Consider the following 24,456-nt stretch of genomic DNA (forward strand, 5'->3'; position numbering starts at 1 on the left):
TATAGTAAGATGATACATACTTTTTCTTTTACAGTGAATACATTAAGGTGTGGTATTGCCCCATTACACATCATCCAGACATGCATTCATATATTGCATGTTAACAATGAAAATATTGCAAATATTGTAAAGAGACTTTCAATTTCTATTTTTTTGGTCAAAAAGCACGAAAATTTTAGTTGTTTTCGCCCAACGTTTTCTTCCCTATCCCTGCACTGCCGCTTTCCACAGATAGGATGTATTTTTTTGGTCAAAAAGCACTACAATTTTAGTTGTTTTCGCCCAACGTGGGGCTCGAACCCACGACCCTGAGATTAAGAGTCCCATGCTCTATCGACTGAGCTAGCCGGGCTCCTTTGGATGCTTATAGTTTTCTTCCCTATCCCTGCACTGCCGTTTTCCACAGATAGGATGTATTTTTTTGGTCAAAAAGCAGTACAATTTTAGTTGTTTTCGCCCAACGTGGGGCTCGAACCCACGACCCTGAGATTAAGAGTCTCATGCTCTACCGACTGAGCTAGCCGGGCTCCTTTGGATGCCTCCTTTGGATGCCTATAGTTTTCTTCCCTATCCCTGCACTGCCGCTTTCCACAGATAGGATGCTGTGTAATCATAGGCTCTGGTGGAGTTTGGAAAGAAAATACACATCAGCCAGAGGCAGAAATAGTCTAAGAAAGTATCAAACACAATTACCAGTCAATATCAGAACGCATTGAAGAATATCAGGAAACAGCCGATTAAACATGTGTGGAAAAAAGTCTTATTTGTGTTTTCTCCACTTTATTTTATAGTAAGATGATACATACTTTTGCTTTTACAGTGAATACATTAAGGTGTGGTATTGCCCCATTACACATCATCCAGACATGCATTCATATATTGCATGTTAACAATGAAAATATTGCAAATATTGTAAAGAGACTTTCAATTTCTATTTTTTTGGTCAAAAAGCACTAAAATTTTAGTTGTTTTCGCCCAACGTGGGGCTCAAACCCACGACCCTGAGATTAAGAGTCTCATGCTCTACCGACTGAGCTAGCTGGGCTCCTTTGGATGCCTATAGTTTTCTTCCCTATCCCTGCACTGCCGTTTTCCACAGATAGGATGTGTTTTTTTGGTCAAAAAGTCCTACAATTTTAGTTGTTTTCGTCCAATGTGGGGCGCAAACCAACGACCTTGAGATTAAGAGTCTCATGCTCTACCGACTGAGCTAGCCGGGCTCCTTTGGATACCTATAGTTTTCTTCCCTATCCCTGCACTGCCGTTTTCCACAGATAGGATGCTGTGTAATCATAGGCTCTGGTGGAGTTTGGAAAGAAAATACACATCAGCCAGAGGCAGAAATAGTCTAAGAAAGTATCAAACACAATTACCAGTCAATATCAGAACGCATTGAAGAATATCAGGAAATAGCCGATTAAACCTGTGTGGAAAAAAGTCTTATTTGTGTTTTCTCCACTTTATTTTATAGTAAGATGATACATACTTTTTCTTTTACAGTGAATACATTAAGGTGTGGTATTGCCCCATTACACATCATCCAGACATGCATTCATATATTGCATGTTAACAATCAAAATATTGCAAATATTGTAAAGAGACTTTCAATTTCTATTTTTTTGGTCAAAAAGCATTAAAATTTTAGTTGTTTTCGCCCAACGTGGGGCTCACACCCACGACCCTGAGATTAAGAGTCTCATGCTCTACCGACAGAGCTAGCCGGGCTCCTTTGGATGCCTATAGTTTTCTTCCCTATCCCTGCACTGCCGCTTTCCACAGATAGGATGCTGCGTAATCATAGGCTCTGGTGGAGTTTGGAAAGAAAATACACATCAGCCAGAGGCAGAAATAGTCTAAGAAAGTATCAAACACAATTACCAGTCAATATCAGAACGCTTTGAAGAATATCAGGAAATAGCCGATTCAACCTGTGTGGAAAAAAGTCTTATTTGTGTTTCCTCCACTTTATTTTATAGTAAGATGATACATACTTTTCTTTTACAGTGAATACATTAAGGTGTGGTATTGCCCCATTACACATCATCCAGACATGCATTCATATATTGCATGTTAACAATGAAAATATTGCAAATATTGTAAAGAGACTTTCAATTTCTATTTTTTTGGTCAAAAACCACTACAATTTTAGTTGTTTTCACCCAACGTGGGGCTCGAACCCACGACCCTGAGATTAAGAATCTCATGCTCTACCGACTGAGCTAGCCGGGCTCCTTTTGATGCTTATAGTTTTCTTCCCTATCCCTGCACTGCCGTTTTCCACAGATAGGATGTATTTTTTTGGTCAAAAAGCAGTACAATTTTAGTTGTTTTCGCCCAACGTGGGGCTCGAACCCACGACCCTGAGATTAAGAGTCTCATGCTCTACCGACTGAGCTAGCCGGGCTCCTTTGGATGCCTATAGTTTTCTTCCCTATCCCTGCACTGCCGCTTTCCACAGATAGGATGCTGTGTAATCATAGGCTCTGGTGGAGTTTGGAAAGAAAATACACATCAGCCAGAGGCAGAAATAGTCTAAGAAAGTATCAAACACAATTACCAGTCAATATCAGAACGCATTGAAGAATATAAGGAAATAGCCGATTAAACCTGTGTGGAAAAAAGTCTTATTTGTGTTTTCTCCACTTTATTTTATAGTAAGATGATGCATACTTTTTCTTTTACAGTGAATACATTAAGGTATGGTATTGCCCCATTACACATCATCCAGACATGCATTCATATATTGCATGTTAACAATGAAAATATTGCAAAGAGACTTTCAATTTCTATTTTTTTGGTCAAAAAGCACTAAAATTTTAGTTGTTTTCGCCCAACGTGGGGCTCGAACCCACGACCCTGAGATTAAGAGTCTCACGCTCTACCGACTGAGCTAGCCGGGCTCCTTTGGATGCCTATAGTTTTCTTCCCTATCCCTGCACTGCCGCTTTCCACAGATAGGATGCTGTGTAATCATAGGCTCTGGTGGAGTTTGGAAAGAAAATACACATCAGCCAGAGGCAGAAATAGTCTAAGAAAGTATCAAACACAATTACCAGTCAATATCAGAACGCATTGAAGAATATCAGGAAATAGCCGATTAAACCTGTGTGGAAAAAAGTCTTATTTGTGTTTTCTCCACTTTATTTTATAGTAAGATGATACATACTTTTTCTTTTACAGTGAATACATTAAGGTGTGGTATTGCCCCATTACACATCATCCAGACATGCATTCATATATTGCATGTTAACAATGAAAATATTGCAAATATTGTAAAGAGACTTTCAATTTCTATTTTTTTGGTCAAAAAGCACTAAAATTTTAGTTGTTTTCGCCCAACGTGGGGCTCAAACCCACGACCCTGAGATTAAGAGTCTCATGCTCTACCGACTGAGCTAGCCGGGCTCCTTTGGATGCCTATAGTTTTCTTCCCTATCCCTGCACTGCCGTTTTCCACAGATAGGATGCTGTGTAATCATAGGCTCTGGTGGAGTTTGGAAAGAAAATACACATCAGCCAGAGGCAGAAATAGTCTAAGAAAGTATCAAACACAATTACCAGTCAATATCCGAACGCATTGAAGAATATCAGGAAATAGCTGATTAAACCTGTGTGGAAAAAAGTCTTATTTGTGTTTTCTCCACTTTATTTTATAGTAAGATGATACATACTTTTTCTTTTACAGTGAATACATTAAGGTGTGGTATTGCCCCATTACACATCATCCAGACATGCATTCATATATTGCATGTTAACAATGAAAATATTGCAAATATTGTAAAGAGACTTTCAATTTCTATTTTTTTGGTCAAAAAGCACTAAAAGTTTAGTTGTTTTCGCCCAACGTGGGGCTCGAACCCACGACCCTGAGATTAAGAGTCTCATGCTCTACCGACTGAGCTAGCCGGGCTCCTTTGGATGCCTATAGTTTTCTTCCCTATCCCTGCACTGCCGTTTTCCACAGATAGGATGCTGTGTAATCATAGGCTCTGGTGGAGTTTGGAAAGAAGATACACATCAGCCAGAGGCAGAAATAGTCTAAGAAAGTATCAAACACAATTACCAGTCAATATCTGAACGCATTGAAGAATATCAGGAAATAGCCGATTAAACCTGTGTGGAAAAAAGTCTTATTTGTGTTTTCTCCACTTTATTTTATAGTAAGATGATACATACTTTTTCTTTTACAGTGAATACATTAAGGTGTGGTATTGCCCCATTACACATCATCCAGACATGCATTCATATATTGCATGTTAACAATGAAAATATTGCAAATATTGTAAAGAGACTTTCAATTTCTATTTTTTTGGTCAAAAAGCACGAAAATTTTAGTTGTTTTCGCCCAACGTTTTCTTCCCTATCCCTGCACTGCCGCTTTCCACAGATAGGATGTATTTTTTTGGTCAAAAAGCACTACAATTTTAGTTGTTTTCGCCCAACGTGGGGCTGAGAACCCACGACCCTGAGATTAAGAGTCTCATGCTCTACCGACTGAGCTAGCCGGGCTCCTTTGGATGCCTATAGTTTTCTTCCCTATCCCTGCACTGCCGTTTTCCACAGATAGGATGTATTTTTTTGGTCAAAAAGCACTACAATTTTAGTTGTTTTCGCCCAACGTGGGGCTCGAACCCACAACCCTGAGATTAAGAGTCTCATGCTCTACCGACTGAGCTAGCCGGGCTCCTTTGGAGTGCCTATAGTTTTCTTCCCTATCCCTGCACTGCCGTTTTCCACAGATAGGATGTATTTTTTTGGTCAAAAAGCAGTACAATTTTAGTTGTTTTCGCCCAACGTGGGGCTCGAACCCACGACCCTGAGATTAAGAGTCTCATGCTCTACCAACTGAGCTAGCCGGGCTCCTTTGGATGCCTATAGTTTTCTTCCCTATCCCTGCACTGCCGTTTTCCACAGATAGGATGCTGTGTAATCATAGGCTCTGGTGGAGTTTGGAAAGAAAATACACATCAGCCAGAGGCAGAAATAGTCTAAGAAAGTATCAAACACAATTACCAGTCAATATCCGAACGCATTGAAGAATATCAGGAAATAGCCGATTAAACCTGTGTGGAAAAAAGTCTTATTTGTGTTTTCTCCACTTTATTTTATAGTAAGATGATACATACTTTTTCTTTTACAGTGAATACATTAAGGTGTGGTATTGCCCCATTACACATCATCCAGACATGCATTCATATATTGCATGTTAACAATGAAAATATTGCAAATATTGTAAAGAGACTTTCAATTTCTATTTTTTTGGTCAAAAAGCACGAAAATTTTAGTTGTTTTCGCCCAACGTGGGGCTTGAACCCACAACCCTGAGATTAAGAGTCTCATGCTCTACCGACTGAGCTAGCCGGGCTCTTTTGGATGCCTATAGTTTTCTTCCCTATCCCTGCACTGCCGCTTTCCACAGATAGGATGCTGTGTAATCATAGGCTCTGGTGGAGTTTGGAAAGAAAATACACATCAGCCAGAGGCAGAAATAGTCTAAGAAAGTATCAAACAGAATTACCAGTCAATATCGGAACGCATTGAAGAATATCAGGAAATAGCCGATTAAACATGTGTGGAAAAAAGTCTTATTTGTGTTTTCTCCACTTTATTTTATAGTAAGATGATACATACTTTTTCTTTTACAGTGAATACATTAAGGTGTGGTATTGCCCCATTACACATCATCCAGACATGCATTCATATATTGCATGTTAACAATGAAAATATTGCAAATATTGTAAAGAGACTTTCAATTTCTATTTTTTGGTCAAAAAGCACTAAAATTTTAGTTGTTTTTGCCCAACGTGGGGCTCAAAACCACGACCCTGAGATTAAGAGTCTCATGCTCTACCGACTGAGCTAGCCGGGCTCCTTTGGATGCCTATAGTTTTCTTCCCTATCCCTGCACTGCCGTTTTCCACAGACAGGATGTATTTTTTTGGTCAAAAAGTCCTACAATTTTAGTTGTTTTCGCCCAACGTGGGGCTCGAACCCACAACCCTGAGATTAAGAGTCTCATGCTCTACCGACTGAGCTAGCCGGGCTCCTTTGGATGCCTATAGTTTTCTTCCCTATCCCTGCACTGCCGTTTTCCACAGATAGGATGTATTTTTTTGGTCAAAAAGTCCTACAATTTTAGTTGTTTTCGCCCAACGTGGGGCTCGAACCCACAACCCTGAGATTAAGAGTCTCATGCTCTACCGACTGAGCTAGCCGGGCTCCTTTGGATACCTATAGTTTTCTTCCCTATCCCTGCACTGCCGTTTTCCACAGATAGGATGCTGTGTAATAATAGGCTCTGGTGGAGTTTGGAAAGAAAATACACATCAGCCAGAGGCAGAAATAGTCTAAGAAAGTATCAAACACAATTACCAGTCAATATCAGAACGCATTGAAGAATATCAGGAAATAGCTGATTAAACCTGTGTGGAAAAAAGTCTTATTTGTGTTTTCTGCACTTTATTTTATAGTAAGATGATACATACTTTTTCTTTTACAGTGAATACATTAAGGTGTGGTATTGCCCCATTACACATCATCCAGACATGCATTCATATATTGCATGTTAACAATCAAAATATTGCAAATATTGTAAAGAGACTTTCAATTTCTATTTTTTTGGTCAAAAAGCATTAAAATTTTAGTTGTTTTCGCCCAACGTGGGGCTCGCACCCACGACCCTGAGATTAAGAGTCTCATGCTCTACCGACTGAGCTAGCCGGGCTCCTTTGGGTGACTATAGTTTTCTTCCCTATCCCTGCACTGCCGTTTTCCACAGATAGGATGCTGTGTAATCATAGGCTCTGGTGGAGTTTGGAAAGAAAATACACATCAGCCAGAGGCAGAAATAGTCTAAGAAAGTATCAAACACAATTACCAGTCAATATCAGAAAGCATTGAAGAATATCAGGAAATAGCCGATTAAACCTGTGTGGAAAAAAGTCTTATTTGAGTTTTCTCCACTTTATTTTATAGTAAAATGATACATACTTTTTCTTTTACAGTGAATACATTAAGGTGTGGTATTGCCCCATTACACATCATCCAGACATGCATTCATATATTGCATGTTAACAATCAAAATATTGCAAATATTGTAAAGAGACTTTCAATTTCTATTTTTTTGGTCAAAAAGCACTAAAATTTTAGTTGTTTTCGACCAACGTGGGTTTCGCACCCATGACCCTGAGATTAAGAGTCTCATGCTCTACCGACTGAGCTAGCCGGGCTCCTTTGGATGCCTATAGTTTTCTTCCCTATCCCTGCACTGCCGCTTTCCACAGATAGGATGCTGTGTTATCATAGGCTCTGGTGGAGTTTGGAAAGAAAATACACATCAGCCAGAGGCAGAAATAGTCTAAGAAAGTATCAAACACAATTACCAGTCAATATCAGAACGCATTGAAGAATATCAGGAAATAGCCGATTAAACCTGTGTGGAAAAAAGTCTTATTTGTGTTTTCTCCACTTTATTTTATAGTAAGATGATGCATACTTTTTCTTTTACAGTGAATACATTAAGGTATGGTATTGCCCCATTACACATCATCCAGACATGCATTCATATATTGCATGTTAACAATGAAAATATTGCAAAGAGACTTTCAATTTCTATTTTTTTGGTCAAAAAGCACTAAAATTTTAGTTGTTTTCGCCCAACGTGGGGCTGGAACCCACGACCCTGAGATTAAGAGTCTCATGCTCTACCGACTGAGCTAGCCGGGCTCCTTTGGATGCCTATAGTTTTCTTCCCTATCCCTGCACTGCCGTTTTCCACAGATAGGATGCTGTGTAATCATAGGCTCTGGTGGAGTTTGGAAAGAAAATACACATCAGCCAGAGGCAGAAATAGTCTAAGAAAGTATCAAACACAATTACCAGTCAATATCTGAACGCATTGAAGAATATCAGGAAATAGCCGATTAAACCTGTGTGGAAAAAAGTCTTATTTGTGTTTTCTCCACTTTATTTTATAGTAAGATGATACATACTTTTTCTTTTACAGTGAATACATTAAGGTGTGGTATTGCCCCACTACACATCATCCAGACATGCATTCATATATTGCATGTTAACAATGAAAATATTGCAAATATTGTAAAGAGACTTTCAATTTCTATTTTTTTGGTCAAAAAGCACGAAAATTTTAGTTGTTTTCGCCCGTTTTCTTCCCTATCCCTGCACTGCCGCTTTCCACAGATAGGATGTATTTTTTTGGTCAAAAAGCACTACAATTTTAGTTGTTTTTGCCCAAAGTGGGGCTCGAACCCACGACCCTGAGATTAAGAGTCTCATGCTCTACCGACTGAGCTAGCCGGGCTCCTTTGGATGCTTATAGTTTTCTTCCCTATCCCTGCACTGCCGTTTTCCACAGATAGGATGTATTTTTTTGGTCAAAAAGCACTACAATTTTAGTTGTTTTTCGCCCAACGTGGGGCTCGAACCCACGACCATGAGATTAAGAGTCTCATGCTCTACCGACTGAGCTAGCCGGGCTCCTTTGGATGCCTATAGTTTTCTTCCCTATCCCTGCACTGCCGTTTTCCACAGATAGGATGTATTTTTTTGGTCAAAAAGCAGTACAATTTTAGTTGTTTTCGCCCAACGTGGGGTTCGAACCCACGACCCTGAGATTAAGAGTCTCATGCTCTACCGACTGACCTAGCCGGGCTCCTTTGGATGCCTATAGGTTTCTTCCCTATCCCTGCACTGCCGCTTTCCACAGATAGGATGCTGTGTAATCATAGGCTCTGGTGGAGTTTGGAAAGAAAATACACATCAGCCAGAGGCAGAAATAGTCTAAGAAAGTATCAAACACAATTACCAGTCAATATCAGAACGCATTGAAGAATATCAGGAAATAGCCGATTAAACCTGTGTGGAAAAAAGTCTTATTTGTGTTTTCTCCACTTTATTTTATAGTAAGATGATGCATACTTTTTCTTTTACAGTGAATACATTAAGGTATGGTATTGCCCCATTACACATCATCCAGACATGCATTCATATATTGCATGTTAACAATGAAAATATTGCAAATATTGTAAAGAGACTTTCAATTTCTATTTTTTTGGTCAAAAAGCACTAAAATTTTAGTTGTTTTTGCCCAACGTGGGGCTCGAACCCACGACCCTGAGATTAAGAGTCTCATGCTCTACCGACTGAGCTAGCCGGGCTCCTTTGGATGCCTATAGTTTTCTTCCCTATCCCTGCACTGCCGTTTTCCACAGATAGGATGCTGTGTAATCATAGGCTCTGGTGGAGTTTGGAAAGAAAATACACATCAGCCAGAGGCAGAAATAGTCTAAGAAAGTATCAAACACAATTACCAGTCAATATCAGAACGCATTGAAGAATATCAGGAAATAGCCGATTAAACCTGTGTGGAAAAAAGTCTTATTTGTGTTTTCTCCACTTTATTTTATAGTAAGATGATACATACTTTTTCTTTTACAGTGAATACATTAAGGTGTGGTATTGCCCCATTACACATCATCCAGACATGCATTCATATATTGCATGTTAACAATGAAAATATTGCAAATATTGTAAAGAGACTTTCAATTTCTATTTTTTTGGTCAAAAAGCACGAAAATTTTAGTTGTTTTCGCCCAACGTTTTCTTTCCTATCCCTGCACTGCCGCTTTCCACAGATAGGATGTATTTTTTTGGTCAAAAAGCACTACAATTTTAGTTGTTTTCGCCCAACGTGGGGCTCGAACCCACGACCCTGAGATTAAGAGTCTCATGCTCTACTGACTGAGCTAGCCGGGCTCCTTTGGATGCCTATAGTTTTCTTCCCTATCCCTGCACTGCCGTTTTCCACAGATAGGATGTATTTTTTTGGTCAAAAAGCACTACAATTTTAGTTGTTTTCGCCCAACGTGGGGCTCGAACCCACGACCCTGAGATTAAGAGTCTCATGCTCTACCGACTGAGCTAGCCGGGCTCCTTTTGATGCCTATAGTTTTCTTCCCTATCCCTGCACTGCCGTTTTCCACAGATAGGATGTATTTTTTTGGTCAAAAAGCAGTACAATTTTAGTTGTTTTCGCCCAACGTGGGGCTCAAACCCACGACCCTGAGATTAAGATTCTCATGCTCTACCTACTGAGCTAGCCGGGCTCCTTTGGATACCTATAGTTTTCTTCCCTATCCCTGCACTGCCGTTTTCCACAGATAGGATGCTGTGTAATCATAGGCTCTGGTGGAGTTTGGAAAGAAAATACACATCAGCCAGAGGCAGAAATAGTCTAAGAAAGTATCAAACACAATTACCAGTCAATATCAGAACGCATTGAAGAATATCAGGAAATAGCTGATTAAACCTGTGTGGAAAAAAGTCTTATTTGTGTTTTCTCCACTTTATTTTATAGTAAGATGATACATACTTTTTCTTTTACAGTGAATACATTAAGGTGTGGTATTGCCCCATTACACATCATCCAGACATGCATTCATATATTGCATGTTAACAATCAAAATATTGCAAATATTGTAAAGAGACTTTCAATTTCTATTTTTTTGGTCAAAAAGCATTAAAATTTTAGTTGTTTTCGCCCAACGTGGGGCTCGCACCCACGACCCTGAGATTAAGAGTCTCATGCTCTACCGACTGAGCTAGCCGGGCTCCTTTGGATGCCTATAGTTTTCTTCCCTATCCCTGCACTGCCGTTTTCCACAGATAGGATGCTGTGTAATCATAGGCTCTGGTGGAGTTTGGAAAGAAAGAAAATACACATCAGCCAGAGGCAGAAATAGTCTAAGAAAGTATCAAACACAATTACCAGTCAATATCAGAACGCATTGAAGAATATCAGGAAATAGCCGATTAAACCTGTGTGGAAAAAAGTCTTATTTGTGTTTTCTCCACTTTATTTTATAGTAAGATGATGCATACTTTTTCTTTTACAGTGAATACATTAAGGTATGGTATTGCCCCATTACACATCATCCAGACATGCATTCATATATTGCATGTTAACAATGAAAATATTGCAAATATTGTAAAGAGACTTTCAATTTCTATTTTTTTGGTCAAAAAGCACTAAAATTTTAGTTGTTTTCGCCCAACGTGGGGCTCGAACCCACGACCCTGAGATTAAGAGTCTCATGCTCTACCGACTGAGCTAGCCGGGCTCCTTTGGATGACTATAGTTTTCTTCCCTATCCCTGCACTGCCATTTTCCACAGATAGGATGTATTTTTTTGGTCAAAAAGCAGTACAATTTTAGTTGTTTTCGCCCAACGTGGGGCTCGAACCCATGACCCTGAGATTAAGAGTCTCCTGCTCTACCGACTGAGCTAGCCGGGCTCCTTTGGATGCCTATAGTTTTCTTCCCTATCCCTGCACTGCCGCTTTCCATAGATAGGATGCTGTGTAATCATAGGCTCTGGTGGAGTTTGAAAAGAAAATACACATCAGCCAGAGGCAGAAATAGTCTAAGAAAGTATCAAACACAATTACCAGTCAATATCAGAACGCATTGAAGAATATCAGGAAATAGCCGATTAAACATGTGTGGAAAAAAGTCTTATTTGTGTTTTCTCCACTTTATTTTATAGTAAGATGATACATACTTTTTCTTTTACAGTGAATACATTAAGGTGTGGTATTGCCCCATTACACATCATCCAGACATGCATTCATATATTGCATGTTAACAATGAAAATATTGCAAATATTGTAAAGAGACTTTCAATTTCTATTTTTTTGGTCAAAAAGCACGAAAATTTTAGTTGTTTTCGCCCAACGTTTTCTTCCCTATCCCTGCACTGCCGCTTTCCACAGATCGGATGTATTTTTTTGGTCAAAAAGCACTACAATTTTAGTTGTTTTCGCCCAACGTGGGGCTCGAACCCACGACCCTGAGATTAAGAGTCTCATGCTCTACTGACTGAGCTAGCCGGGCTCCTTTGGATGCTTATAGTTTTCTTCCCTATCCCTGCACTGCCGTTTTCCACAGATAGGATGTATTTTTTTGGTCAAAAAGCACTACAATTTTAGTTGTTTTCGCCCAACGTGGGGCTCGAACCCACGACCCTGAGATTAAGAGTCTCATGCTCTACCGACTGAGCTAGCCGGGCTCCTTTTGATGCCTATAGTTTTCTTCCCTATCCCTGCACTGCCGTTTTCCACAGATAGGATGTATTTTTTTGGTCAAAAAGCAGTACAATTTTAGTTGTTTTCGCCCAACCTGGGGCTCAAACCCACGACCCTGATTTTAAGATTCTCATGCTCTACCTACTGAGCTAGCCGGGCTCCTTTGGATACCTATAGTTTTCTTCCCTATCCCTGCACTGCCGTTTTCCACAGATAGGATGCTGTGTAATCATAGGCTCTGGTGGAGTTTGGAAAGAAAATACACATCAGCCAGAGGCAGAAATAGTCTAAGAAAGTATCAAACACAATTACCAGTCAATATCAGAACGCATTGAAGAATATCAGGAAATAGCTGATTAAACCTGTGTGGAAAAAAGTCTTATTTGTGTTTTCTCCACTTTATTTTATAGTAAGATGATACATACTTTTTCTTTTACAGTGAATACATTAAGGTGTGGTATTGCCCCATTACACATCATCCAGACATGCATTCATATATTGCATGTTAACAATCAAAATATTGCAAATATTGTAAAGAGACTTTCAATTTCTATTTTTTTGGTCAAAAAGCATTAAAATTTTAGTTGTTTTCGCCCAACGTGGGGCTCGCACCCACGACCCTGAGATTAAGAGTCTCATGCTCTACCGACTGAGCTAGCCGGGCTCCTTTAGATGCCTATAGTTTTCTTCCCTATCCCTGCACTGCCGTTTTCCACAGATAGGATGCTGTGTAATCATAGGCTCTGGTGGAGTTTGGAAAGAAAATACACATCAGCCAGAGGCAGAAATAGTCTAAGAAAGTATCAAACACAATTACCAGTCAATATCAGAACGCATTGAAGAATATCAGGAAATAGCCGATTAAACCTGTGTGGAAAAAAGTCTTATTTGTGTTTTCTCCACTTTATTTTATAGTAAGATGATGCATACTTTTTCTTTTACAGTGAATACATTAAGGTATGGTATTGCCCCATTACACATCATCCAGACATGCATTCATATATTGCATGTTAACAATGAAAATATTGCAAATATTGTAAAGAGACTTTCAATTTCTATTTTTTTGGTCAAAAAGCACTAAAATTTTAGTTGTTTTCGCCCAACGTGGGGCTCGAACCCACGACCCTGAGATTAAGAGTCTCATGCACTACCGACTGAGCTAGCCGGGCTCCTTTGGATGCCTATAGTTTTCTTCCCTATCCCTGCACTGCCGTTTTCCACAGATAGGATGCTGTGTAATCATAGGCTCTGGTGGAGTTTGGAAAGAAAATACACATCAGCCAGAGGCAGAAATAGTCTAAGAAAGTATCAAACACAATTACCAGTCAATATCTGAACGCATTGAAGAATATCAGGAAATAGCCGATTAAACATGTGTGGAAAAAAGTCTTATTTGTGTTTTCTCCACTTTATTTTATAGTAAGATGATACATACTTTTTCTTTTACAGTGAATACATTAAGGTGTGGTATTGCCCCATTACACATCATCCAGACATGCATTCATATATTGCATGTTAACAATGAAAATATTGCAAATATTGTAAAGAGACTTTCAATTTCTATTTTTTTGGTCAAAAAGCACGAAAATTTTAGTTGTTTTCGCCCAAAGTTTTCTTCCCTATCCCTGCACTGCCGCTTTCCACAGATAGGATGTATTTTTTTGGTCAAAAAGCACTACAATTTTAGTTGTTTTCGCCCAACGTGGGGCTCGAACCCACGACCCTGAGATTAAGAGTCTCATGCTCTACTGACTGAGCTAGCCGGGCTCTTTTGGATGCCTATAGTTTTCTTCCCTATCCCTGCACTGCCGTTTTCCACAGATAGGATGTATTTTTTTGGTCAAAAAGCACTACAATTTTAGTTGTTTTCGCCCAACGTGGGGCTCGAACCCACGACCCTGAGATTAAGAGTCTCATGCTCTACCGACTGAGCTAGCCGGGCTCTTTTTGATGCCTATAGTTTTCTTCCCTATCCCTGCACTGCCGTTTTCCACAGATAGGATGTATTTTTTTGGTCAAAAAGCAGTACAATTTTAGTTGTTTTCGCCCAACGTGGGGCTCAAACCCACGACCCTGAGATTAAGATTCTCATGCTCTACCTACTGAGCTAGCCGGGCTCCTTTGGATACCTATAGTTTTCTTCCCTATCCCTGCACTGCCGTTTTCCACAGATAGGATGCTGTGTAATCATAGGCTCTGGTGGAGTTTGGAAAGAAAATACACATCAGCCAGAGGCAGAAATAGTCTAAGAAAGTATCAAACACAATTACCAGTCAATATCAGAACGCATTGAAGAATATCAGGAAATAGCTGATTAAACCTGTGTGGAAAAAAGTCTTATTTGTGTTTTCTCCACTTTATTTTATAGTAAGATGATACATACTTTTTCTTTTACAGTGAATACATTAAGGTGTGGTATTGCCCCATTACACATCATCCAGACATGCATTCATATATTGCATGTTAACAATCAAAATATTGCAAATATTGTAAAGAGACTTTCAAATTCTATTTTTTTGGTCAAAAAGCATTAAAATTTTAGTTGTTTTCGCCCAACGTGGGGCTCGCACCCACGACCCTGAGATTAAGAGTCTCATGCTCTACCGACTGAGCTAGCCGGGCTCCTTTGGTTGCCTATAGTTTTCTTCCCTATCCCTGCACTGCCGTTTTCCACAGATAGGATGCTGTGTAATCATAGGCTCTGGTGGAGTTTGGAAAGAAAGAAAATACACATCAGCCAGAGGCAGAAATAGTCTAAGAAAGTATCAAACACAATTACCAGTCAATATCAGAACGCTTTGAAGAATATCAGGAAATAGCTGACTGAACCTGTGTGAAAAAAGTCTTATTTGTGTTTTCTCCACTTTATTTTATAATAAAATGATACATACTTTTTATTTTACAGTGAATACATTAAGGTATGGTATTGCCCCATTACACATAATCCAGACATGCATTCATATATTGCATGTTAACAATGAAAATATTGCAAATATTGTAAAGAGACTTTCAATTTCTATTTTTTTGGTCAAAAAGCACTACAATTTTAGTTGTTTTCGCCCAACCCACGACCCTGAGATTAAGAGTCTCATGCTCTACCGACTGAGCTAGCCGGGCTCCTTTGGATGCCTATAGTTTTCTTCCCTATCCCTGCACTGCCGTTTTCCACAGATTGGATGCTGTGTAATCATAGGCTCTGGTGGAGTTTGGAAAGAAAATAAACATCAGCCAGAGGCAGAAATAGTCTAAGAAAGTATCAAACACAATTACCAGTCAATATCAGAACGCATTGAAGAATATCAGGAAATAGCCGATTAAACCTGTGTGGAAAAAAGTCTTATTTGTGTTTTCTCCACTTTATTTTATAGTAAGATGATACATACTTTTTCTTTTACAGTGAATACATTAAGGTGTGGTATTGCCCCATTACACATCATCCAGACATGCATTCATATATTGCATGTTAACAATGAAAATATTGCAAATATTGTAAAGAGACTTTCAATTTCTATTTTTTTGGTCAAAAAGCACTAAAATTTTAGTTGTTTTCGCCCAACGTGGGGCTCGAACCCACGACCCTGAGATTAAGAGTCTCATGCTCTACCGACTGAGCTAGCCGGGCTCCTTTTGATGCCTATAGTTTTCTTCCCTATCCCTGCACTGCCGTTTTCCACAGATAGGATGTATTTTTTTGGTCAAAAAGCAGTACAATTTTAGTTGTTTTCGCCCAACCTGGGGCTCAAACCCACGACCTTGAGATTAAGATTCTCATGCTCTACCTACTGAGCTAGCCGGCCTCCTTTGGATACCTATAGTTTTCTTCCCTATCCCTGCACTGCCGTTTTCCACAGATAGGATGCTGTGTAATCATAGGCTCTGGTGGAGTTTGGAAAGAAAATACACATCAGCCAGAGGCAGAAATAGTCTAAGAAAGTATCAAACACAATTACCAGTCAATATCAGAACGCATTGAAGAATATCAGGAAATAGCTGATTAAACCTGTGTGGAAAAAAGTCTTATTTGTGTTTTCTCCACTTTATTTTATAGTAAGATGATACATACTTTTTCTTTTACAGTGAATACATTAAGGTGTGGTATTGCCCCATTACACATCATCCAGACATGCATTCATATATTGCATGTTAACAATCAAAATATTGCAAATATTGTAAAGAGACTTTCAATTTCTATTTTTTTGGTCAAAAAGCATTAAAATTTTAGTTGTTTTCGCCCAACGTGGGGCTCGCACCCACGACCCTGAGATTAAGAGTCTCATGCTCTACCGACTGAGCTAGCCGGGCTCCTTTGGATGCCTATAGTTTTCTTCCCTATCCCTGCACTGCCGTTTTCCACAGATAGGATGCTGTGTAATCATAGGCTCTGGTGGAGTTTGGAAAGAAAATACACATCAGCCAGAGGCAGAAATAGTCTAAGAAAGTATCAAACACAATTACCAGTCAATATCAGAACGCATTGAAGAATATCAGGAAATAGCCGATTAAACCTGTGTGGAAAAAAGTCTTATTTGAGTTTTCTCCACTTTATTTTATAGTAAGATGATACATACTTTTTCTTTTACAGTGAATACATTAAGGTGTGGTATTGCCCCATTACACATCATCCAGACATGCATTCATATATTGCATGTTAACAATCAAAATATTACAAATATTGTAAAGAGACTTTCAATTTCTATTTTTTTGGTCAAAAAGCACTAAAATTTTAGTTGTTTTCGCCCAACGTGGGTTTCGCACCCACGACCCTGAGATTAAGAGTCTCATGCTCTACCGACTGAGCTAGCCGGGCTCCTTTGGATGCTTATAGTTTTCTTCCCTATCCCTGCACTGCCGCTTTCCACAGATAGGATGCTGTGTAATCATAGGCTCTGGTGGAGTTTGGAAAGAAAATACACATCAGCCAGAGGCAGAAATAGTCTAAGAAAGTATCAAACACAATTACCAGTCAATATCAGAACGCATTGAAGAATATCAGGAAATAGCCGATTAAACCTGTGTGGAAAAAAGTCTTATTTGTGTTTTCTCCACTTTATTTTATAGTAAGATGATGCATACTTTTTCTTTTACAGTGAATACATTAAGGTATGGTATTGCCCCATTACACATCATCCAGACATGCATTCATATATTGCATGTTAACAATGAAAATATTGCAAATATTGTAAAGAGACTTTCAATTTCTATTTTTTTGGTCAAAAAGCACTAAAATTTTAGTTGTTTTCGCCCAACGTGGGGCTCGAACCCACGACCCTGAGATTAAGAGTCTCATGCTCTACCGACTGAGCTAGCCGGGCTCCTTTGGATGCCTATAGTTTTCTTCCCTATCCCTGCACTGCCGTTTTCCACAGATAGGATGCTGTGTAATCATAGGCTCTGGTGGAGTTTGGAAAGAAAATACACATCAGCCAGAGGCAGAAATAGTCTAAGAAAGTATCAAACACAATTACCAGTCAATATCAGAACGCATTGAAGAATATCAGGAAATAGCCGATTAAACCTGTGTGGAAAAAAGTCTTATTTGTGTTTTCTCCACTTTATTTTATAGTAAGATGATACATACTTTTTCTTTTACAGTGAATACATTAAGGTGTGGTATTGCCCCATTACACATCATCCAGACATGCATTCATATATTGCATGTTAACAATGAAAATATTGCAAATATTGTAAAGAGACTTTCAATTTCTATTTTTTTGGTCAAAAAGCACGAAAATTTTAGTTGTTTTCGCCCAACGTTTTCTTTCCTATCCCTGCACTGCCGCTTTCCACAGATAGGATGTATTTTTTTGGTCAAAAAGCACTACAATTTTAGTTGTTTTCGCCCAACGTGGGGCTCGAACCCACGACCCTGAGATTAAGAGTCTCATGCTCTACTGACTGAGCTAGCCGGGCTCCTTTGGATGCCTATAGTTTTCTTCCCTATCCCTGCAGTTTTCCACAGATAGGATGTATTTTTTTGGTCAAAAAGCACTACAATTTTAGTTGTTTTCGCCCAACGTGGGGCTTGAACCCACGACCCTGAGATTAAGAGTCTCATGCTCTACCGACTGAGCTAGCCGGGCTCCTTTTGATGCCTATAGTTTTCTTCCCTATCCCTGCACTGCCGTTTTCCACAGATAGGATGTATTTTTTTGGTCAAAAAGCAGTACAATTTTAGTTGTTTTCGCCCAACGTGGGGCTCAAACCCACGACCCTGAGATTAAGAGTCTCATGCTCTACCTACTGAGCTAGCCGGGCTCCTTTGGATACCTATAGTTTTCTTCCCTATCCCTGCACTGCCGTTTTCCACAGATAGGATGCTGTGTAATCATAGGCTCTGGTGGAGTTTGGAAAGAAAATACACATCAGCCAGAGGCAGAAATAGTCTAAGAAAGTATCAAACACAATTACCAGTCAATATCAGAACGCATTGAAGAATATCAGGAAATAGCCGATTAAACCTGTGTGGAAAAAAGTCTTATTTGTGTTTTCTCCACTTTATTTTATAGTAAGATGATACATACTTTTTCTTTTACAGTGAATACATTAAGGTGTGGTATTGCCCCATTACACATCATCCAGACATGCATTCATATATTGCATGTTAACAATGAAAATATTGCAAATATTGTAAAGAGACTTTCAATTTCTATTTTTTTGGTCAAAAAGCACTAAAATTTTAGTTGTTTTCGCCCAACGTGGGGCTCGAACCCACGACCCTGAGATTAAGAGTCTCATGCTCTACCGACTGAGCTAGCCGGGCTCCTTTTGATGCCTATAGTTTTCTTCCCTATCCCTGCACTGCCGTTTTCCACAGATAGGATGTATTTTTTTGGTCAAAAAGCAGTACAATTTTAGTTGTTTTCGCCCAACCTGGGGCTCAAACCCACGACCTTGAGATTAAGATTCTCATGCTCTACCTACTGAGCTAGCCGGCCTCCTTTGGATACCTATAGTTTTCTTCCCTATCCCTGCACTGCCGTTTTCCACAGATAGGATGCTGTGTAATCATAGGCTCTGGTGGAGTTTGGAAAGAAAAAACACATCAGCCAGAGGCAGAAATAGTCTAAGAAAGTATCAAACACAATTACCAGTCAATATCAGAACGCATTGAAGAATATCAGGAAATAGCTGATTAAACCTGTGTGGAAAAAAGTCTTATTTGTGTTTTCTCCACTTTATTTTATAGTAAGATGATACATACTTTTTCTTTTACAGTGAATACATTAAGGTGTGGTATTGCCCCATTACACATCATCCAGACATGCATTCATATATTGCATGTTAACAATCAAAATATTGCAAATATTGTAAAGAGACTTTCAATTTCTATTTTTTTGGTCAAAAAGCATTAAAATTTTAGTTGTTTTCGCCCAACGTGGGGCTCGCACCCACGACCCTGAGATTAAGAGTCTCATGCTCTACCGACTGAGCTAGCCGGGCTCCTTTGGATGCCTATAGTTTTCTTCCCTATCCCTGCACTGCCGTTTTCCACAGATAGGATGCTGTGTAATCATAGGCTCTGGTGGAGTTTGGAAAGAAAATACACATCAGCCAGAGGCAGAAATAGTCTAAGAAAGTATCAAACACAATTACCAGTCAATATCAGAACGCATTGAAGAATATCAGGAAATAGCCGATTAAACCTGTGTGGAAAAAAGTCTTATTTGTGTTTTCTCCACTTTATTTTATAGTAAGATGATGCATACTTTTTCTTTTACAGTGAATACATTAAGGTATGGTATTGCCCCATTACACATCATCCAGACATGCATTCATATATTGCATGTTAACAATGAAAATATTGCAAATATTGTAAAGAGACTTTCAATTTCTATTTTTTTGGTCAAAAAGCACTAAAATTTTAGTTGTTTTCGCCCAACGTGGGGCTCGAACCCACGACCCTGAGATTAAGAGTCTCATGCTCTACCGACTGAGCTAGCCGGGCTCCTTTGGATGCCTATAGTTTTCTTCCCTATCCCTGCACTGCCGTTTTCCACAGATAGGATGCTGTGTAATCATAGGCTCTGGTGGAGTTTGGAAAGAAAATACACATCAGCCAGAGGCAGAAATAGTCTAAGAAAGTATCAAACACAATTACCAGTCAATATCAGAACGCATTGAAGAATATCAGGAAATAGCCGATTAAACCTGTGTGGAAAAAAGTCTTATTTGTGTTTTCTCCACTTTATTTTATAGTAAGATGATACATACTTTTTCTTTTACAGTGAATACATTAAGGTGTGGTATTGCCCCATTACACATCATCCAGACATGCATTCATATATTGCATGTTAACAATGAAAATATTGCAAATATTGTAAAGAGACTTTCAATTTCTATTTTTTTGGTCAAAAAGCACGAAAATTTTAGTTGTTTTCGCCCAACGTTTTCTTTCCTATCCCTGCACTGCCGCTTTCCACAGATAGGATGTATTTTTTTGGTCAAAAAGCACTACAATTTTAGTTGTTTTCGCCCAACGTGGGGCTCGAACCCACGACCCTGAGATTAAGAGTCTCATGCTCTACTGACTGAGCTAGCCGGGCTCCTTTGGATGCCTATAGTTTTCTTCCCTATCCCTGCACTGCCGTTTTCCACAGATAGGATGTATTTTTTTGGTCAAAAAGCACTACAATTTTAGTTGTTTTCGCCCAACGTGGGGCTTGAACCCACGACCCTGAGATTAAGAGTCTCATGCTCTACCGACTGAGCTAGCCGGGCTCCTTTTGATGCCTATAGTTTTCTTCCCTATCCCTGCACTGCCGTTTTCCACAGATAGGATGTATTTTTTTGGTCAAAAAGCAGTACAATTTTAGTTGTTTTCGCCCAACGTGGGGCTCAAACCCACGACCCTGAGATTAAGAGTCTCATGCTCTACCTACTGAGCTAGCCGGGCTCCTTTGGATACCTATAGTTTTCTTCCCTATCCCTGCACTGCCGTTTTCCACAGATAGGATGCTGTGTAATCATAGGCTCTGGTGGAGTTTGGAAAGAAAATACACATCAGCCAGAGGCAGAAATAGTCTAAGAAAGTATCAAACACAATTACCAGTCAATATCAGAACGCATTGAAGAATATCAGGAAATAGCTGATTAAACCTGTGTGGAAAAAAGTCTTATTTGTGTTTTCTCCACTTTATTTTATAGTAAGATGATACATACTTTTTCTTTTACAGTGAATACATTAAGGTGTGGTATTGCCCCATTACACATCATCCAGACATGCATTCATATATTGCATGTTAACAATCAAAATATTGCAAATATTGTAAAGAGACTTTCAATTTCTATTTTTTTGGTCAAAAAGCATTAAAATTTTAGTTGTTTTCGCCCAACGTGGGGCTCGCACCCACGACCCTGAGATTAAGAGTCTCATGCTCTACCGACTGAGCTAGCCGGGCTCCTTTGGATGCCTATAGTTTTCTTCCCTATCCCTGCACTGCCGTTTTCCACAGATAGGATGCTGTGTAATCATAGGCTCTGGTGGAGTTTGGAAAGAAAGAAAATACACATCAGCCAGAGGCAGAAATAGTCTAAGAAAGTATCAAACACAATTACCAGTCAATATCAGAACGCTTTGAAGAATATCAGGAAATAGCTGACTGAACCTGTGTGAAAAAAAGTCTTATTTGTGTTTTCTCCACTTTATTTTATAATAAAATGATACATACTTTTTATTTTACAGTGAATACATTAAGGTATGGTATTGCCCCATTACACATCATCCAGACATGCATTCATATATTGCATGTTAACAATGAAAATATTGCAAATATTGTAAAGAGACTTTCAATTTCTATTTTTTTGGTCAAAAAGCACTACAATTTTAGTTGTTTTCGCCCAACCCACGACCCTGAGATTAAGAGTCTCATGCTCTACCGACTGAGCTAGCCGGGCTCCTTTGGATGCCTATAGTTTTCTTCCCTATCCCTGCACTGCCGTTTTCCCCAGATTGGATGCTGTGTAATCATAGGCTCTGGTGGAGTTTGGAAAGAAAATACACATCAGCCAGAGGCAGAAATAGTCTAAGAAAGTATCAAACACAATTACCAGTCAATATCAGAACGCATTGAAGAATATCAGGAAATAGCCGATTAAACCTGTGTGGAAAAAAGTCTTATTTGTGTTTTCTCCACTTTATTTTATAGTAAGATGATACATACTTTTTCTTTTACAGTGAATACATTAAGGTGTGGTATTGCCCCATTACACATCATCCAGACATGCATTCATATATTGCATGTTAACAATGAAAATATTGCAAATATTGTAAAGAGACTTTCAATTTCTATTTTTTTGGTCAAAAAGCACTAAAATTTTAGTTGTTTTCGCCCAACGTGGGGCTCGAACCCACGACCCTGAGATTAAGAGTCTCATGCTCTACCGACTGAACTAGCCGGGCTCCTTTGGATGCCTATAGTTTTCTTCCCTATCCCTGCATTGCCGTTTTCCACAGATAGGATGTATTTTTTTGGTCAAAAAGCACTAAAATTTTAGTTGTTTTCGCCCAACGTTTTCTTCCCTATCCCTGCACTGCTGCTTTCCACAGATAGGATGTATTTTTTTGGTCAAAAAGCACTACAATTTTAGCTGTTTTCACCCAACGTGGGGCTCGAACCCACGACCCTGAGATTAAGAGTCTCATGCTCTACCGACTGAGCTAGCCGGGCTCCTTTGGATGCCTATAGTTTTCTTCCATATCCCTGCACTGCCGTTTTCCACAGATAGGATGTATTTTTTTGGTCAAAAAGCACTACAATTTTAGTTGTTTTCGCCCAACGTGGGGCTCGAACCCACGACCCTGAGATTAAGAGTCTCATGCTCTACCGACTGAGCTAGCCGGGCTCCTTTGGATGCCTATAGTTTTCTTCCCTATCCCTGCACTGCCGTTTTCCACAGATAGGATGCTGTGTAATCATAGGCTCTGGTGGAGTTTGGAAAGAAAATACACATCAGCCAGAGGCAGAAATAGTCTAAGAAAGTATCAAACACAATTACCAGTCAATATCAGAACGCATTGAAGAATATCAGGAAATAGCCGATTAAACCTGTGTGGAAAAAAGTCTTATTTGAGTTTTCTCCACTTTATTTTATAGTAAGATGATACATACTTTTTCTTTTACAGTGAATACATTAAGGTGTGGTATTGCCCCATTACACATCATCCAGACATGCATTCATATATTGCATGTTAACAATCAAAATATTACAAATATTGTAAAGAGACTTTCAATTTCTATTTTTTTGGTCAAAAAGCACTAAAATTTTAGTTGTTTTCGCCCAACGTGGGTTTCGCACCCACGACCCTGAGATTAAGAGTCTCATGCTCTACCGACTGAGCTAGCCGGGCTCCTTTGGATGCCTATAGTTTTCTTCCCTATCCCTGCACTGCCGCTTTCCACAGATAGGATGCTGTGTAATCATAGGCTCTGGTGGAGTTTGGAAAGAAAATACACATCAGCCAGAGGCAGAAATAGTCTAAGAAAGTATCAAACACAATTACCAGTCAATATCAGAACGCATTGAAGAATATCAGGAAATAGCCGATTAAACCTGTGTGGAAAAAAGTCTTATTTGTGTTTTCTCCACTTTATTTTATAGTAAGATGATGCATACTTTTTCTTTTACAGTGAATACATTAAGGTATGGTATTGCCCCATTACACATCATCCAGACATGCATTCATATATTGCATGTTAACAATGAAAATATTGCAAATATTGTAAAGAGACTTTCAATTTCTATTTTTTTGGTCAAAAAGCACTAAAATTTTAGTTGTTTTTGCCCAACGTGGGGCTCGAACCCACGACCCTGAGATTAAGAGTCTCATGCTCTACCGACTGAGCTAGCCGGGCTCCTTTGGATGCCTATAGTTTTCTTCCCTATCCCTGCACTGCCGTTTTCCACAGATAGGATGCTGTGTAATCATAGGCTCTGGTGGAGTTTGGAAAGAAAATACACATCAGCCAGAGGCAGAAATAGTCTAAGAAAGTATCAAACACAATTACCAGTCAATATCAGAACGCATTGAAGAATATCAGGAAATAGCCGATTAAACCTGTGTGGAAAAAAGTCTTATTTGTGTTTTCTCCACTTTATTTTATAGTAAGATGATACATACTTTTTCTTTTACAGTGAATACATTAAGGTGTGGTATTGCCCCATTACACATCATCCAGACATGCATTCATATATTGCATGTTAACAATGAAAATATTGCAAATATTGTAAAGAGACTTTCAATTTCTATTTTTTTGGTCAAAAAGCACGAAAATTTTAGTTGTTTTCGCCCAACGTTTTCTTTCCTATCCCTGCACTGCCGCTTTCCACAGATAGGATGTATTTTTTTGGTCAAAA

The 24,456-nt window shown here is 39.1% G+C and overlaps 17 non-coding genes across 17 annotated transcripts; all 17 read right to left on the reverse strand.

Moving 5' to 3' along the window:
• Nucleotides 1-454: 454 nt before the first annotated feature.
• On the reverse strand, nucleotides 455-527 carry TRNAK-CUU (transfer RNA lysine (anticodon CUU)). The gene has a single exon. It is a non-coding gene; the product is annotated as a tRNA-Lys (tRNA).
• A 1,804-nt stretch (nucleotides 528-2,331) lies between these two features.
• Nucleotides 2,332-2,404, reverse strand: TRNAK-CUU (transfer RNA lysine (anticodon CUU)). The gene has a single exon. It is a non-coding gene; the product is annotated as a tRNA-Lys (tRNA).
• Nucleotides 2,405-2,827: 423 nt separating this feature from the next.
• TRNAK-CUU (transfer RNA lysine (anticodon CUU)) lies at nucleotides 2,828-2,900 on the reverse strand. The gene has a single exon. It is a non-coding gene; the product is annotated as a tRNA-Lys (tRNA).
• Nucleotides 2,901-3,837: 937 nt separating this feature from the next.
• On the reverse strand, nucleotides 3,838-3,910 carry TRNAK-CUU (transfer RNA lysine (anticodon CUU)). Its single transcript has one exon. It is a non-coding gene; the product is annotated as a tRNA-Lys (tRNA).
• An 877-nt stretch (nucleotides 3,911-4,787) lies between these two features.
• Nucleotides 4,788-4,860, reverse strand: TRNAK-CUU (transfer RNA lysine (anticodon CUU)). Its single transcript has one exon. It is a non-coding gene; the product is annotated as a tRNA-Lys (tRNA).
• Nucleotides 4,861-8,423: 3,563 nt separating this feature from the next.
• TRNAK-CUU (transfer RNA lysine (anticodon CUU)) lies at nucleotides 8,424-8,496 on the reverse strand. Its single transcript has one exon. It is a non-coding gene; the product is annotated as a tRNA-Lys (tRNA).
• A 607-nt stretch (nucleotides 8,497-9,103) lies between these two features.
• On the reverse strand, nucleotides 9,104-9,176 carry TRNAK-CUU (transfer RNA lysine (anticodon CUU)). Its single transcript has one exon. It is a non-coding gene; the product is annotated as a tRNA-Lys (tRNA).
• A 700-nt stretch (nucleotides 9,177-9,876) lies between these two features.
• TRNAK-CUU (transfer RNA lysine (anticodon CUU)) lies at nucleotides 9,877-9,949 on the reverse strand. The gene has a single exon. It is a non-coding gene; the product is annotated as a tRNA-Lys (tRNA).
• A 1,116-nt stretch (nucleotides 9,950-11,065) lies between these two features.
• On the reverse strand, nucleotides 11,066-11,138 carry TRNAK-CUU (transfer RNA lysine (anticodon CUU)). The gene has a single exon. It is a non-coding gene; the product is annotated as a tRNA-Lys (tRNA).
• An 875-nt stretch (nucleotides 11,139-12,013) lies between these two features.
• Nucleotides 12,014-12,086, reverse strand: TRNAK-CUU (transfer RNA lysine (anticodon CUU)). Its single transcript has one exon. It is a non-coding gene; the product is annotated as a tRNA-Lys (tRNA).
• A 1,885-nt stretch (nucleotides 12,087-13,971) lies between these two features.
• On the reverse strand, nucleotides 13,972-14,044 carry TRNAK-CUU (transfer RNA lysine (anticodon CUU)). The gene has a single exon. It is a non-coding gene; the product is annotated as a tRNA-Lys (tRNA).
• Nucleotides 14,045-15,651: 1,607 nt separating this feature from the next.
• TRNAK-CUU (transfer RNA lysine (anticodon CUU)) lies at nucleotides 15,652-15,724 on the reverse strand. The gene has a single exon. It is a non-coding gene; the product is annotated as a tRNA-Lys (tRNA).
• Nucleotides 15,725-17,341: 1,617 nt separating this feature from the next.
• TRNAK-CUU (transfer RNA lysine (anticodon CUU)) lies at nucleotides 17,342-17,414 on the reverse strand. Its single transcript has one exon. It is a non-coding gene; the product is annotated as a tRNA-Lys (tRNA).
• A 1,375-nt stretch (nucleotides 17,415-18,789) lies between these two features.
• On the reverse strand, nucleotides 18,790-18,862 carry TRNAK-CUU (transfer RNA lysine (anticodon CUU)). The gene has a single exon. It is a non-coding gene; the product is annotated as a tRNA-Lys (tRNA).
• A 1,112-nt stretch (nucleotides 18,863-19,974) lies between these two features.
• Nucleotides 19,975-20,047, reverse strand: TRNAK-CUU (transfer RNA lysine (anticodon CUU)). Its single transcript has one exon. It is a non-coding gene; the product is annotated as a tRNA-Lys (tRNA).
• Nucleotides 20,048-22,871: 2,824 nt separating this feature from the next.
• Nucleotides 22,872-22,944, reverse strand: TRNAK-CUU (transfer RNA lysine (anticodon CUU)). The gene has a single exon. It is a non-coding gene; the product is annotated as a tRNA-Lys (tRNA).
• A 937-nt stretch (nucleotides 22,945-23,881) lies between these two features.
• Nucleotides 23,882-23,954, reverse strand: TRNAK-CUU (transfer RNA lysine (anticodon CUU)). The gene has a single exon. It is a non-coding gene; the product is annotated as a tRNA-Lys (tRNA).
• Between the last annotated feature and the right edge of the window lie 502 nt (nucleotides 23,955-24,456).

The sequence above is a fragment of the Ambystoma mexicanum genome, chromosome 4q, assembly GCF_040938575.1.
Source record: "Ambystoma mexicanum isolate Mex_15411 chromosome 4q, UKY_AmexF1_1, whole genome shotgun sequence".
NCBI classification, from domain to species: domain Eukaryota; kingdom Metazoa; phylum Chordata; class Amphibia; order Caudata; family Ambystomatidae; genus Ambystoma; species Ambystoma mexicanum.